The following is a 17,604-nucleotide window of genomic DNA, read 5'->3' on the forward strand; positions in this document are numbered from 1 at the left end:
GCAATATCCAAACCATCCTCTGCAACCTACTCTGTAACTGGAGTGTGTGTTCATTCCTTAGTGCTCTGCTGTTCTACCTATTGTGGGTAAAAATCAACAACCTCTAACATCTTAACACTACCTGGGTTAACCTGGGGCAGCTACAGCAGTAGAATTATCAATCAGTAGATATAACACACTTGCCAAGGCCCAAGATGGGCAAGTCTCCCATCTTCCAAGAATGGGCTGCTCTGGAATGTCGTGTATAAGAGCCATAGAGCTCTTATATCAATGCTTGGATTTTTATTTTATTTTTTGACATTTATATTCCTTTCTTTCTCCGAGGAGCTCAGAGCAGTGTACATGCTTGTTTTTATCCTCACAACAACCCTGTGAGGTAGATTAGGCTGAGAGATACATGACTGGCCCAGAGTCACCCAGTGAGTTTCATGGTTGAATGGGAATTCAGACACGGGTCTTCCCGGTCCTAGTCCAACCACTACACTATGCTGGCTCTCTATGCTGGCTCTCACAATTGTCATATGTGACTAGCATATGTTTCCCTTTCCCCAGCGTTCCATGCTCAGCAGAAACAATAAAAAGAAAGAAGAAGAAGAAATACTAACAACTTTAAACTGTAAAACACACACCTTCCCCATCTGGCACATGGAGCACTTTGCAAACTATAAAATACTTCCAAAGTTTCCATCAATAATAAAGTCACATGAAATATTAAAGCACATTTTTAAAAGGAAAAAGAAGGAAAAGATGCGCTAAAGGGAAACCTACTGTTGATTCCTGATAGCACATGCAAAACAAAAGGTTCCAAGTCTTCTTTTAAAAAGTGAAACACAACAGGTGAATATATTGAGGGAATTCATTCATTCATTCATCCATGCCATGAGAGCCAGCGTGGTGTAGTGGTTAGAGTGCTGGACTAGGACCGGGGAGACCTGAGTTCAAATCCCCATTCAGCCATGAAACTAGCTGGGTGACTCTGGGCCAGTCACTTCTCTCTCAGCCTAACCTAAATCACAGGGTTGTTGTGAAAGAGAAACTCAAGTATGTAGTACACCGCTCTGGGCTCCTTGGAGGAAGAGCAGGATATAAATGTAAAATAACAACAACAACAACACTTATTAACTAACAAACAGCTTCCAGTTGAACAGAAAGGAAATTGCCCGAACACCAGAGGCACAAAAGACCAGCTGCTGATTGACAAAATGATTTTAGAAAACTGCAAGAGAAGAAAAACAAATCTAAGTGTTGCATGGATTGACTACAAGAAAGCCTTCGATTCATTGCCTCACACATGGATACTAAAATGTTTAGAAACAACTGGTATCAGCAAAAACATTCAGATATTAATTTTTTTAAAAAGCAATGAGCGTGTGGAGTACACAGTTAACAATCAATGGCGAGACACTTGGACAGGTTAGCATTAGAAGAGGCATTTTCCAAGGGGACTCACTATCCCCTCTGTTGTTTGTAATTGCCATGACCCCACTTTCACAAATACTAAACAAAACAGGCCTCGGATACCAAACATCTAAAACATCAAGTAAAATAAACCATCTGCTATACACGGACGATCTGAAGTTGTATGGAAAGTCCCAGTCAGAAATCGAATCACTGCTAAACATTGTCCGTATATTCAGTAGTGATATAGCAATGGAGTTTGGACTAGACAAGTGTGCTGCATTAATAATGAACAGAGGAAAAATAAAAACAGAAGGAATAGAACTGCCCAATGGAAGCAAGATCAAGAACATGGAAGAGAAAGAACCTTACAAATACTTGGGCATTCTCCAGGCTGATAACATCGCACATTCTGAAGTTAAAAGAAAAATTGGAAGTGAATACATCAGGAGAGTTAGAAAAACCCTCAAGTCCAAACTCATTGGCGGGAACACCATACAAGCCATAAACACCTGGGCTATACCTGTTATCAGATACACTGCAGGAATAATAGACTGGACCCAGGCAGAGCTAGAGATGCTGGATCGTAAGACCAGGAAAATAATGACCATCAATCATGCTCTGCACCCCCGCAGTGATGTAGATAGGCTCTACCTCCCTCGCAGCTCAGGTGGAAGAGGAATGCTGCAAGTCCATCAAACAGTAGAGGAGGAGAAAAGAGGCCTTGAAGAATATATCAAGGACAGTGAAGAAGAAGCACTTCAAATGGTCAATAACGAGAAACTATTCCACACCAATGAAACAAAGCAGGCCTACAAGAAAGAACAAGTCAAGAACCGAGCAGAAAAATGGAAAAATAAGCCCCTGCATGGTCAATATTTGCACAATATAAGTGGAAAATCAGACATCACCAAGACCTGGCAATGGCTTAAGAATGGTTACTTGAAGAAAGAAACAGAGGGTTTAATACTGGCTGCACAAGAACAGCCACTAAGAACAAATGCAATAAGAGCAAAAGTTGAAAAATCAACAACAAACAGCAAGTGCCGCCTTTGTAAAGAAGCAGATGAAACAGCGGACCACCTAATCAGCTGTTGTAAAAAGATCGCACAGACTGACTACAAACAAAGGCATGACAAGGTAGCAGGGATGATACACTGGAACATCTGCAAAAAATACAAGCTACCTGTAGCCAACAATAAAATTGAAGACATAAAATTGAAAAAGTTGAAGAAAATGAAGATGTAAAAATATTATGGGACTTCCGACTACAAACAGACAAACATCTGCCACACAATACACCAGATATAACTGTGTTTGAGAAGAAAGAAAAACAAGTGAAAATAATCGACATAGCAATACCAGGGGATAGCAGAATAGAAGAAAAAGAAATAGAAAAAATCACCAAATACAAAGATCTACAAATTGAAATTGAAAGGCTGTGGCAGAAAAAGACCAAAATAATCCCAGTGGTAATTGGCGCCCTGGGTGCAGTTCCAAAAGACCTTGAAAAGCACCTCAACACCATAGGGGCCACAGAAATCACCATCAGCCAATTACAAAAAGCAGCTTTACTGGGAACAGTCTATATTCTGCAACGATATCTTTTAACAATTGACAATAAAATTCAGCCATCCCAGGTCCTTGGGAAGGACTCGATGTCTGGATAAAACAAACCAGTCAATAACACCTGTCTGACTGTGTAAACAAGAAATAATAATAATAATAATAATAATAATAATAATAATAATAATAATAATAATACAATGATATCTGCTACTTGTGGACTGATCTTATGTATGTTTATTCATATATACGTCCCACCAAATTCAAAGGGAATTATTATAAAACTAGCTGAATAGAGCACAGAGCATCTGTGCACTAGTGCACTCAGCCTTTGGCTCCCCCCCACCGCTTGTCCATTCCCCGCCCACCCCCGGTGGTTCCCGGTTCTTCCCTCCCCACTCACCAGTTGGCCGTCCCTCCCCCCATTTGCCATACTTCTTCCCTCCCCTGGCTCACCAATCGCCCATTCCTCTCCTCATTTCACCAGATGCTTGTTCTTCCCTTTCCCCATTTGCCAGTTGCCCAAGCTGTTCCCCCCCCCCAGCCACTCGCTGGTTGCCCATTCCTCCCTCCCCAACCCACTCACCATTCAACCATTCCTCCCTCCCCCCACTTGATGGTTGCCCGTTCCTACCCCACACCCACTCGCCAGTCATCTGTTCGTCCCTCCCTCTGCTTGCCCCAGAGAAGGAGGCTGCGCCATTTCCTCTCCTCTCTGTGCAGGCGGCCCCAGTAAAGCCTGACTTGTCTTTTGGTCGGCAGGTGGTCCCAGAGAGGCTGTGCCACCCTCTCTGCCGCTTGCTTGGCCAGTCTTGTAGGAGCAGCAGCTGGTCTGTCTGGGCACTTGACACCCTCCCCGCCGGCCGCCGCTTTCCCTCTCCCCTCCAGCCACTTTCTCTCCCCACCTGCCCGCCTGTTGGTCTTATCTTCGACAATGGTACTGTCACTTTACTTTGCCCATCCCAGCAGTTCACTCGCACTCTCTAGCGAGAGCTGCCACAAATGGGATTAGCCACAGGTACATCTTAGCAAATAATATATATACTAGATTAACTCATGCAGAGCATCTGCACACTAGTACTTGATTGCTCCCCTCAACCCCTGCCACAGCCCCACTCACCTCAGAGATCTCCCCACCCTCACCTGAGCTTCACTCCTGCTCCTCCTCCTCCATCCCATTGCTTCCATCCCCCTCACCCCTCTTGGTCACTCCTCAGTCCCTTTACTCCATCCTCCTCACCCCTCTTGGTCAAGGCTAAAGTGTTGTGGCGCCTATTGGCCAAGCTGCAGCCCCCTATCCCCAGAGACCGCCCCAACTTCACCTGAGCCCCACTCCTGCTCCTCCCCACAGGAGCAGGAGCAGTGGCTGACTGGGCCTTTCCTCACTGCCACCACCGCCATGGCCGCTGATCCCCTTCAAGCCACTGACAGGCCCGGGCCCGTCCCTTGCCTGCCTGCCTCCTCAGCAGCATCAGTGGTTGACTGGGCCCTTCCTTGCTGCTGCCGCCAGGACCACTCGTTCCCCTCAGGCCACTAACAAACTCGGGCCCATCCCTTGCCCTTTCTTCTTTCTCTCTTCCCCTGCCTTCTTTGTCTCTCTTTCTCTCTCCTCCACTCGCTTTCCCCCTGTCTTTCTTCCCCTCCCTTCTCTCTCTCTCTCCCCCCCACCCCCCTTCCTGAGTTAACAGATCTTGTTCATCTTGTTTCCTCATCTAATTCACACAATGGCAGCCTCCTTCTCCTTAAGGGGCTCTTTCCTCCCTCAGGACCCCTCTCTTCACAGAACTCTGCCCACTATCCTTTTATATATAGAGATTCCTCTCCTCTACAATCAAGGACATCTTCCGACCAGTAACAGTTGCATTCCAACTGACCTTAACCATCACAGGCTCCTCCTCCCTATCTGCATACAGAATCCCCACTGCTCAATCACCATGGTGCCACAGGCTCTTCCTCCATATCTCCATATGGAATCCCCACTGCCCAATCACCATGGTGCCACAGGCTCCTCCTCCCTGTCTGCATATGGAATCCCCACTGCACTGCCCAATCACCATGGTGCTTCTGCTCATGAACTCTTGTGAGAGCTGCCACACACAGGATTAGCCAAGGGTATGCCTTAGATAATTATATAGAGAGGTACAGATAAGCTTGCATAGGATGGATTACAGTCTTTTGGTGTGATGGCAGGATCCCCAAATAGCAGATGGTGTCTGCACACAGAGGGTTGCCAGATAGAAATGCTGTGAGGAGATCTCAGACATAGCCAGAGCTTATAGGTAAAGGAAAAAAATGACCCAACAAAAAAGAGAGAGCCCTAACTCTGCGGAGTGGGGTGGGGGCACAGAATGTCGATTCCACTGTCAGCATGTATGTCTGTCCCCCACTCCCCCCGATGACTCTATTTCTGCCAGTTTGCAGAAATATTAATAGGGTACTTCTATACAGCAATTAGTTTGCACAGAGGTGATGCTTAGATCATTCAGTTTGAAGCAAGAATGATGTCATATAATTTATCACACAAATTACTTAGCAGCATTTGAGTAGCACCTTCTTTTCTAATTGTGTTATTGTGGTTGTCTCATCCCTGAGGCATTTGACATTTCCCAGAAGTTCATCACATTCCATTCAATATATTCAGTAAAATCTGTTAAGTTAAATTTGTCTATTAACTGAGAACTTGCTGCAGTAAAAAAAAAATCTGGTACGTGACCCATTGATGGAATGGAGGACAAAGGCATTCATTTCCAAGTAAACATTAATACAAGCAGGCAGTAAGCATTCCATCTTAACTGAGTTATGGATCATGGCCAGAATGAGTCAGTAGGTGGCAGCATCAGAAATAAGTAGGGGTGAGCAAAGGAGGCTGATGAGGCTCCAGCTAAGAGTAAAAAACAAAACAAAACAAACCCCACAAATCTGGCATGAAAGATGGACGCATGCCTGCATTTCCCAACCACCTCCTAATGGAGTGATAGTGACTTGGAGTGGGGGGCAGGGGGGAGGGTTGATTTAGATTTGAAAAAGGTGAGGGGAAGTGGTTTAAACACCAGTACTTCTGCTTCAATCAAAATGAATCCCCCAGGAGCAGCTTTAAAAATAAACATTTTAAAAGATGAGAGAGTGGATTACCTGTGTCACATCATTTTGGCTCTAAGAAGTAGGATCCATCTCTCTCTTTGTATGTTTCGGTTGCCATCATTTGTATGCTTCCTAGGAAGTAAGGTCATACACCCGAGCAGCCCTACCCGGGCTTCACAGCCCTATCCAGGTAGGGCTCCTCATGTGGAGTGCCGGGATTGCTCCCGATCCCAGTGTGCTTCACCAAGGCAGCCTTGTGAGCGCGCCCTTCTACCCCACTCCATGGTCATATGAATACTCGGGCTACCTGCAGTCCTAGTGTTCCTAGAGCAGGGTGGCAAGAGCAGCCAGCCAGGGCCAGAAAGCCGCCTCAGCAATTTGCTCATTGCACATAAAGAAACGAGCTCACTCGCTGCAAGTAGCTTTAGAGCTTTTTAAGGCCAGGGCTCTTGCCTTGCTCCTAGTGGGAGGTGCGCTAGGGAGTAAAACTAATTATCGGAAGTTGGAGACAGTCCAATCTAAGTTTATTAGGTCTCTTCTTAGATTACCATGCTCAGTTTCAAATGCTGCTATGAGGCTCGAGATCGGATGGCCATCTGTACAAGCGAAACTCTGGAAAATGGTTTTCTCTTATTGGATTAATTTGATTTTTCACCCTATGGGCATTGCTCCCTTGATACTGGAGGATGGTTTTATGACCCGCTGGAAAAAGGATATCAATGCAATGTTAGCATCCTTGGGTTTTTCCCTGCCCCTGATTAGAACTTTGGGCCACAGCAAGGCCAGAATTGCCATAACCCAACGTATCTGGGACATGACAAAGCAGGGGGATGTTGCTCAAGTAGGTCCTGGCCTATTCCTAGGAGACCAAATCAGTAGCCATTTCCCCACTGAATATCTACTTAGGATCTCTAATGGGGATCATCATAGGGCTCTTTCAGCGGCTAGACATAACGTCCTTCGTACGGCAGTATTGGAAGGACGTTTTGGGAAGGTGCCCTATGATCAAAGATTATGCCCCTGCCAGAACGGTGAAGTGGAGACTACGGAACATCTGATGCTGAAGTGCAGATTTTATACTGAATTAAGGGGAAAGCTTCTCTCCCCACTGCTAACTCATTACAATTCTAATTGCCCTTCTGGCAAGGACAAGGTTCTTGTCCTTGTATGCTTACAGGAGAGGTCCTTGTATGCTTACAGGAGGGTAGCAAAATTTTTATTCATAGCAAGTAAGATTTGGTTTAGAATGATTGAGGCACAAGATGCCGGGTTGTGCACTTCAGATTAACCGGTTCTATTTGAATGAAATTAGCTATGTATACGGTATGTGACGGTATTCATGTTTTATGTATTTTAGGTTTTATGTATTTTATCTATTTTATGTATTTACTCCTGTTGTTTCTTTTTCCTTTGGCATTTATGCTGGCCTTGGGCCAAAATAAACCAATACACGCACACATACACGCCAGCCGTGGGGAAATCCCCCCAAGCACCGTGCTTCTCATGTGGTACATTGTGGGATTTCTGGACTAGGGGCTTAGTTCCCTTGGCCTCTAGATGGCCATGCCACTCACTGCAGCACAGATCATGTGGGCATGCAAGTGGCACAGTTGAAGGCAAACGGTGGTTGTGTGGGGATAAGGTAGGACCAATCTTACTCCCCCTTCTGCCCTCGCAACCCCAGGACAAACAGTCATGTGAATGTCCTTAGTAAGTTCCATTAAACTCAATAAAGATTAGTTCTGAGCAACATACTAAAGATCATGTGGCTTCACATCCTTCCTGCCCCATGCTTTCTCCAGTCCACTTGCTTTCTGCTATGTCCTGGAAAGATCTAGCCTGGATGTTCTCCAATATCAGCTCACACCTGGGGTCTGGATAATTACATGCTGCAAAGTAAAGCCCCGTTCATGGGCAATTATGGGTGGGGGAGAAGAGGGGGCAGTGCCTCCCAGTGGAGCCAGTCCCATTGAATTTAATGGGGCATACTCCCAGTTAAGTGGGTCTAAGATTGCAGTCTTTGTCCCCACCCCACCCCCAAAAGTCTTTCAGACACCCATGGCCCTGTTCAGACATTATAAAAAGTGGGGACACATGTACAGCACCCCCCAAATCATGACTGCATCCCTCAGACAGACGTGCTCAGAAGTTCACCTCTGTTATCTACAGTTACAGCATTTGTCTGCAGAAACAAATGCTGTATCCATCTCGTGGACAGGTTCTTCCAGGGATCAGAATGCCAGCATGTTCAGAAGTCCCACCCACCCCCCACTGTCCATAGTTACAGTGCTTGTCTCTGCAGACTAACTGTGGACAGCAAGGGTGGGGCTTCTGAGTATGTCAGTGTGGGGCTAGGGATTGCAAGCATGCTCTCAGGGACACAGGGACAGCATCCTTGCTTGTTATAATATCTGAAGATGACTTTAAGTTTCACTCAGTTTAATGGGATTTACTCTTATAGTCTTAGGATTTCTCCTAGTAGTTTTTAAAAGTTAATTCAGCATGCTTGACACTCAAATGCCATGCAAGGACCATGCCAGTCCTTGCGCTAGTCCAAACATAGAATAAGGTCTCAAAGGATCAGTGCAGATAGTACACTTCAGAATGCCGCTTCCCACCTCCGCTCCTGAGCAGTGGGGTAGGGGGCGGGTTGTGCGCCCGGTCTGAGAAGCAGGCATCTCAGTACCATCTCGGCCCCCTCCACGTGGCCAGTGGCCTCGCCAGTCAGGATTGGAGGCAGGGGGAAGGAACCAGCCCGGCTGCCTCCTCGGATGGACCCCATGGTGAGAGGAGGTCAGGACCTGGAGCCTGAACAAATCAGGACCCGGCCCTTTGCCCTGGTGTGGGGTGCCCTTCACTAGGAAGGGCCACCACGCGAGATGAATACCCACACTCTGGTTAATTAGGACCCCGTTGCAAGTGTTGTTACCTCTGTACAATAATAAAAGTAGCCCTTATTTACTCCAACTAAGCATGTCCTGTCTTCATTGGGGGCCTGGGGGTGCAATAGGAACTGTAGTGAAAAAGAACCCTGTCCTGATTGTCTCTTTCACACACACATACAGACTTCTGGTTTAAGTGCTAAAGCACCAGTGTAGCTCTGGAGTCTTCTGCTGACTGTAGAGCACTGCAGTGCATGAAGACCAAATTAGTTGTGACCTGGAGGGAGTCCATAATCACACTTCCTGACATATTTTTCTTTGCCTATAAGTAGCTGCAGAGAGGATAGCAATTTAAATTGGGGCTGTGGTCCTAGGGTGAGGTGCGGGTTACCCTCCTCCCTTATGCTGTGATTCCTGATCTAAAGCCTCACTTCTGAAGCTGTTTTTACACACCAAGGACAGAAAGGACAGGTACCTGTATTGTACCCAATCCAAATCAGCCCTTCCCAGTCCCCATTGCTGCTTTTAAATAAAGAGAAGTGTGTCAGGAGAGCCACTCAGGGATCTCCCATGGCACACCATCCCTGCACTCTAATCATGTGTAAGAAAGATCAAGGCATGTGAAGGCAATTCTTTCCCAATTAACAAGACCAGTAGGCTAAGTGGAGAGCTGGGGAGGGGGGTGGGCTCATGATGTTAGACTCATGGCCAGACTTTGTAACATGATACCATCTACCATCATATAGTAAGGGGCTTTTTAAAGGGCAAAAGTGATACTAGTATGAAATATGCAACTATTTTCTTAGAAACTTTTAGGAGAAAGGCTAAACTAAGGAACAGCAGTCCAGACATGACAGGAAGGAGAACGTAAAAGCTCAAAGGAAAACTGCAAGGATCAGAAATCTAGTGCTTTAATTATGGGTGAGGGGAGGCAGAAGGGGACAAAGTCCCCTTATTCACTGTTTTTAGAAGTCTACAGAGGGGGGCAGGGTTTGTTTAAAACTGGGGGATCCGAGTGTGAGTCTTGTGTATTTTATAAGGACCTCTCTCTCTCTCTCTCTCTCTCTCTCTCTCTCTCTCTCTGAGTCTTGTGTATTTTATAAGGACCTCTCTCTCTCTCTCATATTTCTATATTGCCTGACATGTGCATCCCTAGGAGCTGTACATAAGTTAAAATACAATATAAAAACAGGGTAAAATGATTAAAACAATTATGATATAAAATCAATTAAAATTTATTAAAAGACTGATAAAACAGGTATTTTAACAGGGAGTGCATTCCAGAGCCCCGGGCAGTCACAGAGAAGGCCCATTTCTTAGTAGCCACCAAACGAGCAAGTGGTAGCCATAACTGGACCTCTCCAAATGATCTTAATAGGCGGGAGGGTTCATGGCAAAGGAGGCACTCTTTTAAATACCCTGGACCCAAGCAGTATAGGGCTTTATAGGTAATAACTAGCATTTTGTATTTCACCTGGAAACATATCAGCATCTGGCAGACAGTGCAGTTCTATTAAGATCTGTGTTATATATTCTCTTTGGGTTATTCTGGAGACCAGTCTGGCTGCCACATTCTGCACCAACTGTAGTTTCCAGGCTATGTACAAAGGCAGCCCCATGTAGAGTACATTACAGTAGTCAAGCCCATTTCTGCCTCCAGACAGGCATTAGGGAAGTTATGCCATTACCTGATGAAGTTGATGTGGACAAATAGATATGGGTGTCATCAGCATATTGATAAAACCCTGCACAAATTCTCATGCTCTCCCAAAGGTTTCATGTAGATGTTAAAAAGCACTGGAGACAGTATGGAGCCTTGTGAACTGGATACATTAACTCCTGCTTTGCAGAGCAACAGTCTCCAAGTGACACCATCTGGAATCTGCAAGAGAGGTTGGGATAGGACTGCTGTAAAACTGTTCCACCCCAATCCCACCTCTCTCATGCTACCCAGAAAGAGACCATGGTTGATGGTATTGAAAGCTACTGAGAGATCCAAAAGGATCAAAACAGTCACACTCCCTCTGTCAATACCCAATTGGAGAACATCTATCAGGCTGATCAAGGCAGTCTCAACCCAGTAGCCCACACAGATAATCTGTTTCCTCCAAGACTGCCCAGAACTGAGAGGCTACCGCCCTCTCAATCACCTTGCCCAACCATGGAAGTTTGGAGACAGGTCTATAATTGGCTAACTCTGGGGGATCCAGTGAAGGTTTCTTCTAATAATAGGCTTCTTAAGGCAAGGAGGCACCTTGCCCTCCCTCAGAGAAGCATTTATAATATGCACCAGACCCTCTCTGATTGAACTACTGGCAGATGAAATGAGCCAAGTTTTCCTCTCGTAATGGGAAGCCTGCTAAAATCCCTCAGGGGAATTGCACATTTGTCGCAAGTCATATGTTTTGCAACAGAAGTATTAAACACATTAGATCACTGTACACTTGTGCTATTCTCCCTCTGTTGAGCAATCTGTTTTTGATGTCTTAATAAAATGAATTTTGGTACTTTTCTGTTCTTTTAAAAGCAACCTCTGTAACTCTTACGTAGATTATAAAATGTCATACTTAAGAGTTCTATCTTTCTTCTATCCTAAGGGAAACTGCACAAGCATAAATCATCTGGCAGTATAAAATACAGATATTTTAAAATTTCAGCCATCCCAAGGTGATTTAAAAACCTATCTGTGTGTGTTATAAAAGCAAAGCCTTCCTAAGTGACTTAACCCTTACTGTCTAAAAATCCTTATTGTATTTTGGAAATCAGCTGCAGCTGATGCTTGGGCTTTAGTCTCATAGGGAAGAGGATTGCAGGGCAACCACCATAAATGCTTTTTTGCATGTCCTTATTATCAAAATCTACTACACTAATGGAACAATCAGGATGGTACTCTTTCAGTCTTAGATATCAAGGTCGGACAGTGCAGTAGGTGAAAGCTTAGATGAATTAACTAGATAACTCCATCTGTAGAATGTCATCTAATAATCTGAAGGTGCAGGGCTTGAACCCCTGCTCAGGCACATGTGGGAAACTGGGCAAAGAGGCACCTTTCAAAGTGGTGATTATCTTCATACTATGCAGGGGGAGAGCAACTAGCCCTATCCTACTATAGCATCCTTCCAGTGGCTGTTGTTGGTATCTTGCTTGTGTTTGTTTTTAGCCTGTGAGGCTTTTGGGGATAGGGAGCCATTTTCTTATTATTCTTTTTAAATATAAACCACTTTAAGAACATTTTTTGTTGAAAAGTGATACAGTATATAAATAGTAATCATACATTTATGTTTTAAATAGTGATATATTCATGATGCTGCTGAATTTCATAATACTCGCACCTCACTTACCTGTTTATGGAAATTGCAAATAAGGAATGTCTTTCTCCTCCTTCTTCCCCTTTTCCCTTCTTTGCAGGTGTGTGAAACACTACTAGGGCAGCATCGCCAGCACAGAAACTTGTAAAGAAGGAAATGCTTGACTGTAATATCATATTTTATATAGAGAGAGTCAAAAAGAATACAGGCTGAAAAAGGTTTCCCCCCTTTTCCTGCTTTTCAACGTTGACAATGAAACAGAATTGGGAGGGACCAATATTTCAACACTGTCATTTATATATGCATTTATTTATTTCATCAGTTCCATATGATTGAATACATTTTATACTTTACAATAAAAGTGAGAAGAAGGGTTACTTGCTCAGCAACACATTCATAATTTAACTCAAACCATAGGATCTATAGGATTGTTTTTTAGAAGAAGAAGAAGAAGAAGTCTGAGATTTTTCAAACTTCTAACAAGTACCCAAGGGTTGCAGTAATTATCCTTGGTGCCGTGTATACAGCCTGGATCCACAAACTGCAAGTTCCCATTCCTGCTTTCATGTATAAATTTCAGTTCAGAATTGCTTATAATCTTTGTAAGGGTGCAGGTTTTTCTTATTGTTTTCAGTCAGTTGGCAAGATCTGCAATGTGTGTATTTTTAAAAAAATGATTTTGTCCCACTTTAAAACTGTGAAACAGCAAGAATGTTTTTCAGGAATCAAAAAATGCTGAAATAGTGTAGGATTTGTTCATTGTTACTCAGATTAACTTCCCTTAGTATAACATTCTTCTTTAAATATAAGACCCTCACACTTTCAAAATCCATAAGATGCCTATGAGGATGTGCACTTAATTTGATTATAATACAGCAGCATCATATCATCTGATAAATCCACTTACATTCTTGCTGGAAGTGTGAACAATTAGTGTGCAGTAGACTGTTCCATGCGTTGTATGGTAGGTTATGCTGTGGCCAATTTAAGGTTTTGTATTGGCCTTAGGGGCTCCCAAAATGACTTCTGAATTCCCCAGCACTTCTGTCATGCAGGATTTCCCTGCTTTACAAAACCAAGCCCTATGTGTGGGGAGACTCAATGAGGCGCTTCACACATTTGGTGTAGTGCAGGGAGAGCGGGCTTAGCCCACTTTTCCCACACATGGGCAGGGAGCTGTCCCTGGGCAGCCAGATCGGCTGCCCACATGACTGCCGGTGGCAGTGGGGATCAGGGGCCAGGTGGCCCCTGGGAGTTCCAGGATGCCCCGCTCAAGCCCGCTTGGGAAGACTGATTTTGAGCTGGAAAGGGACAAGAGAGAGAAAGTTATGACTCACCTCTGCTTTTGCCATTCCTCTACTCAGAAGTCAAATCACAGAACTTTGCATAATGTGTGTTTGAGATAGGTTTTGACATGTGTGGAAGCTGAGGATCTGTTTTAGTCTTAAGGCGCACACTCTCCTAATGTTTTGTTTTTTGTTCAATTGAGTAAAAGAAAGGACTATAAAAAAAACAGCACCCAGCTGAGACTTTGCCTCACTAAAAGGGAAGAGACATCTGTAAAAATTTTCAGCTCACATACCTATAAATCACAGAAATAGAGAGAAATGGCAGAAGGCCAAGTGGACAATCTGGGAGCAGCCATTTTATCATATTGTCTGATTTTTGTTGAAGAAAATGAACACTTTTTAAAGGATTTATGAAGTGAAAAAATAAACTTGCTCATATGTAGAGTTGCTTTGTTTCACCTTACCCAGACTCTGGCTAGGAACAGAAATACACAATTAACCACTTTTAAAACTGGGTTATGCACTTGTTAGGAGAGTGTTTTCTTCTTCTTCTCATGAGTGTCTTATAAAGAGAATATGAAAACCAACACATCGGGATTTTTATGTCCTTGTGTCCTGTTCTAGTTTACTACCAAAGCGTATTCAGTGCCTTTTTCCTAAGTAATACTGACAATGCATTTACTGGGTACTGTGAGAACCATCTTGCTCTGAGGGTTGGCGAGAAGAAACAGGCACAGCCTGGGAAGCTGTCTTAATCCAGCTCCCCATGTTCCAGCTGAGTGGGCCCCTCCCTTCCCCAAATGCCATCACAGAGCTACCTAACAGCCATCTTGTTCTCAGGCAAGAGAACAAGATGAGAAGCTGCCTCAACAGGCTGAGAAGCTGCCTCAATCCATCCCACCATGTTCCATCTGAGGTGGCCCTTCCCTCCTCCAACTGCCATCACAGAGCTACAAGGACCATTTTGCTCTAAGGGGAGGAAAGATGATATTTTCCTATCAGATAATCTAAGAATATGACATGTAAAGCTCTTCGAGGTCTTTCACACGATGAATACCAGGGCAGGGCGGGTGGACGTGGGGGGAAAGCAGGGTTCAATCTACCTTCCATCAGATGATCGATGTTTGTGTCTTTGGCACACTAGCTGCAGAGCCATGCGATCCATGCTGCTGGGAGCAGCATGGATCACTATCCACGCTACTCCCAGCAGCACAGATCAACAGAGGATGGGACTCGTTTCCCTGGCCTCTGGATAGCCTAAAAGGCACTGTGTGGTGCCTTGGAGGATTCCCTCAGACAGAGGCTCTAGGCGCCCATCTCTGTGGGCATGCAGTCTGAGAAGACACACAATCCCAGCAGCCGGGTTAAGGGAATGCTCACTCTCAGTTAAGAGCCGGAAGTGGGGTTAGGCTTGGCAGGAGTACCGGGATCCAGACTAGGCTGCTCGTGAGAACAGCCTCTTTGTGTTTTTGTTGCTTCTTGTATATATTTTTACTGATGCTTATGGTTTTAATGCACTCATGAAAATTGCTTTATGAGGTTCAGCTGAAAAACAGTATATAACTGCCAAAATTGATAAATGTATAGTTGAAGCTGGTTACTGTTACTTTGCTTTGATTTTCGATTTTGCAGAAAGATACCATGTTTGAGAGCATCTGCCAGCCCATGCAACTCTTTTCACCCCCAAAAAGTGTTGTTCATTTGGGCATACAGTGGGTGCCTGTTAATTTTTTACCTAATTGCTAACCACTTCCATAGCAGTTTGGCAGCTCCACTTGGTGCTATCCCACAATGCTTGGCACCCTGAATGCCACTGCGGTATAATTACACACTGGTAGCTCCCATGCTGCTGAGAGGACAAGTGAAGTGGGCCTAAATTTCCCAGTTATGTATGGTTACCTTCCTAAATGCTAAAGATAATTCTGTAAACTTTATGGGCAGCATCCAAACCAAGTCAGTCATCATGACTAAGTTCCATTGAAATGTATCAGACTCAAGTTAGTCATAACCAACATCTTCCATTGATTTCAGTGGTGCTTAGTCATGACTATGTTTACACAGGGCAGGAATCCTGCCCTGCCTAAAGGTTTCAATATTGACTGACTTCCTAATGAAGTGCCAGTGCAGGGGTCATGAGGAAGGGGGGAATTTTGCTCATTTCCGCCACCATCGAAGCAATCCCTGCAATCCAGAAGTGGGTTCCTGAGAGCTGCATGACCTTGTGTAAGTCACACAGAGCCCAGCCCTCTCAGAGGCTGAGAGGCCCAGGCCACTTCCAGCTTTTGAGGACCCTAGCCATAACAAAAATAAAAATTGACAATACATGAAAACAAAAGTAAGGCACCAATAAATTACCAAGAGTCTAAATCTGAGACCCTCTATGAACTTGAGGTCCAAGCCAAATTGCCCTTCTGCATCTGCCTCTGATTAGCTCTGCTCAAAGCCATAGGAAGAAGCAGGATTCGCTTTTCAAAATATTACTTCTGCCCCCAATTTCATGTTTCTATTCCAAAGTTAGCATTTTCCCACCTTAACAGCTCATTTGTATTACAGCTGTGATATTAAGTTAGGCTATTCTGCTTCCTAGCTGCGATGTCATGAGCTTAGGCAACCATATGCTTGCCAATGCCATGTGACGAGGTCTGTGTATATATTTGCTTTTGGCTAGGGATGTGCAAAACCTTTCAAACTCAAAATGTTTTAAGCTCAAAACAGCCGTTTTGCATGTTTCGAGCTTGAAACAGAATGCCCTTAAAATAAAGGGCCTGTTTCAAACTCAAAACAGAATGACCCCATGTTGATCAAAACATTTTGTGTGCTTGAGTGCCATTTTGGAGACCTGATTTCCCCTTGCTGATTAGTTTTCTGGCACTGGTTTCCAACTGGCTTGCAATTTCCTTGCTTCTTGGTGGCTTATTATCCAAATCAAGCATTGTCGTGGACAACTGTGCCCCCATTGGCTGGGGGCAGGCGGTGGGGGGATACAAAAGGAGGAAGTTTCAAAATGTATATGTAGTGAACTGGTCCCAGCCAGCTAACTCACGAGGGAAGTTTTGCTGAGTCACTCCTCCCTCTGAGCTATGAAGCTGACTGGGGTTTTAATCTTTAACTTTTAATGCAAGAAGTTAAAGAAATAAAAAGGAAAACTCCGGTAGTTTAAACTGCTGCCAGTAACTCACTCTTAAAATTGGAATGAGCAAAAATCCCCATTCCAAAACTTTGCTTCCCCTTGCCAACAGGCAAAAATATATAAAAACAATTGCTTCCTCACATGGATGCCTGCATGTGGAAAGAAGTAATGATAGCTGGGCTGAGCAGTCCTGTCAAAGACGTTTTTGCACTAGAGGCTTCCCCCCCACACACACACACTTCTTCTCATGAATTAACAAACTCTGGCTATGCCACTAGGTGGCCTGAGGGAATGGCCCTAAGCCGGATAGGTGCAAAGACTAAGTCCAGCTCTAACAGACATTTTTGCCAGGGTTGGTTGGCCACATGAGGTCCTGTCAGTTGCAGGTGCCAATTTCACATCCGGGGTGATGGAGAAGATTGGCACACCCATGGCGTGGAGCATCTCACATCCATGTCTGGCCATTACCAGACAACTGGCTTAGTGGGAGGAGCCCAAGGGACTTTGGGGGCCACGATCCAGAAATTTATTAATGAACATTCCAATAACTGGTACTTGGTGCTCCCACAGCTGTTGTTTGCCTATAGAGCCGTGCTACACCCAAGCCTAGGATATTCTCCCTTTGAGTTAGTCTATGAGAGAGATGTCAGAGGGCCTTTGGAACTGGTTTGACAGCAGTGGGAGAGGGAGGAAGCCCCCAAGGGAGAAAACATATTGGACTTTGTGAACAAGCTCCAAAACACACTGAAAGACCACCTATCCCTTGCGCAGCCAAATCTACGGGAGGCTCAAGCAGAGCAAAAGGCCTGGCATGACCAACATGCCAGGGAGCATATCTCTGATCCCTGAGAAGAGGTGTCGGTCCCCAGGCCGGTCTAAATCAACAAACCCAATGTGGAGGTGTGGTAGAGGGAGTGCCAGGTGGCTATTTATTTATTTATTTATTTATT

This window comes from Hemicordylus capensis, chromosome 3 (genome assembly GCF_027244095.1).
Source record: "Hemicordylus capensis ecotype Gifberg chromosome 3, rHemCap1.1.pri, whole genome shotgun sequence".
In the NCBI taxonomy this organism is placed as follows: Eukaryota; Metazoa; Chordata; class Lepidosauria; order Squamata; family Cordylidae; genus Hemicordylus; species Hemicordylus capensis.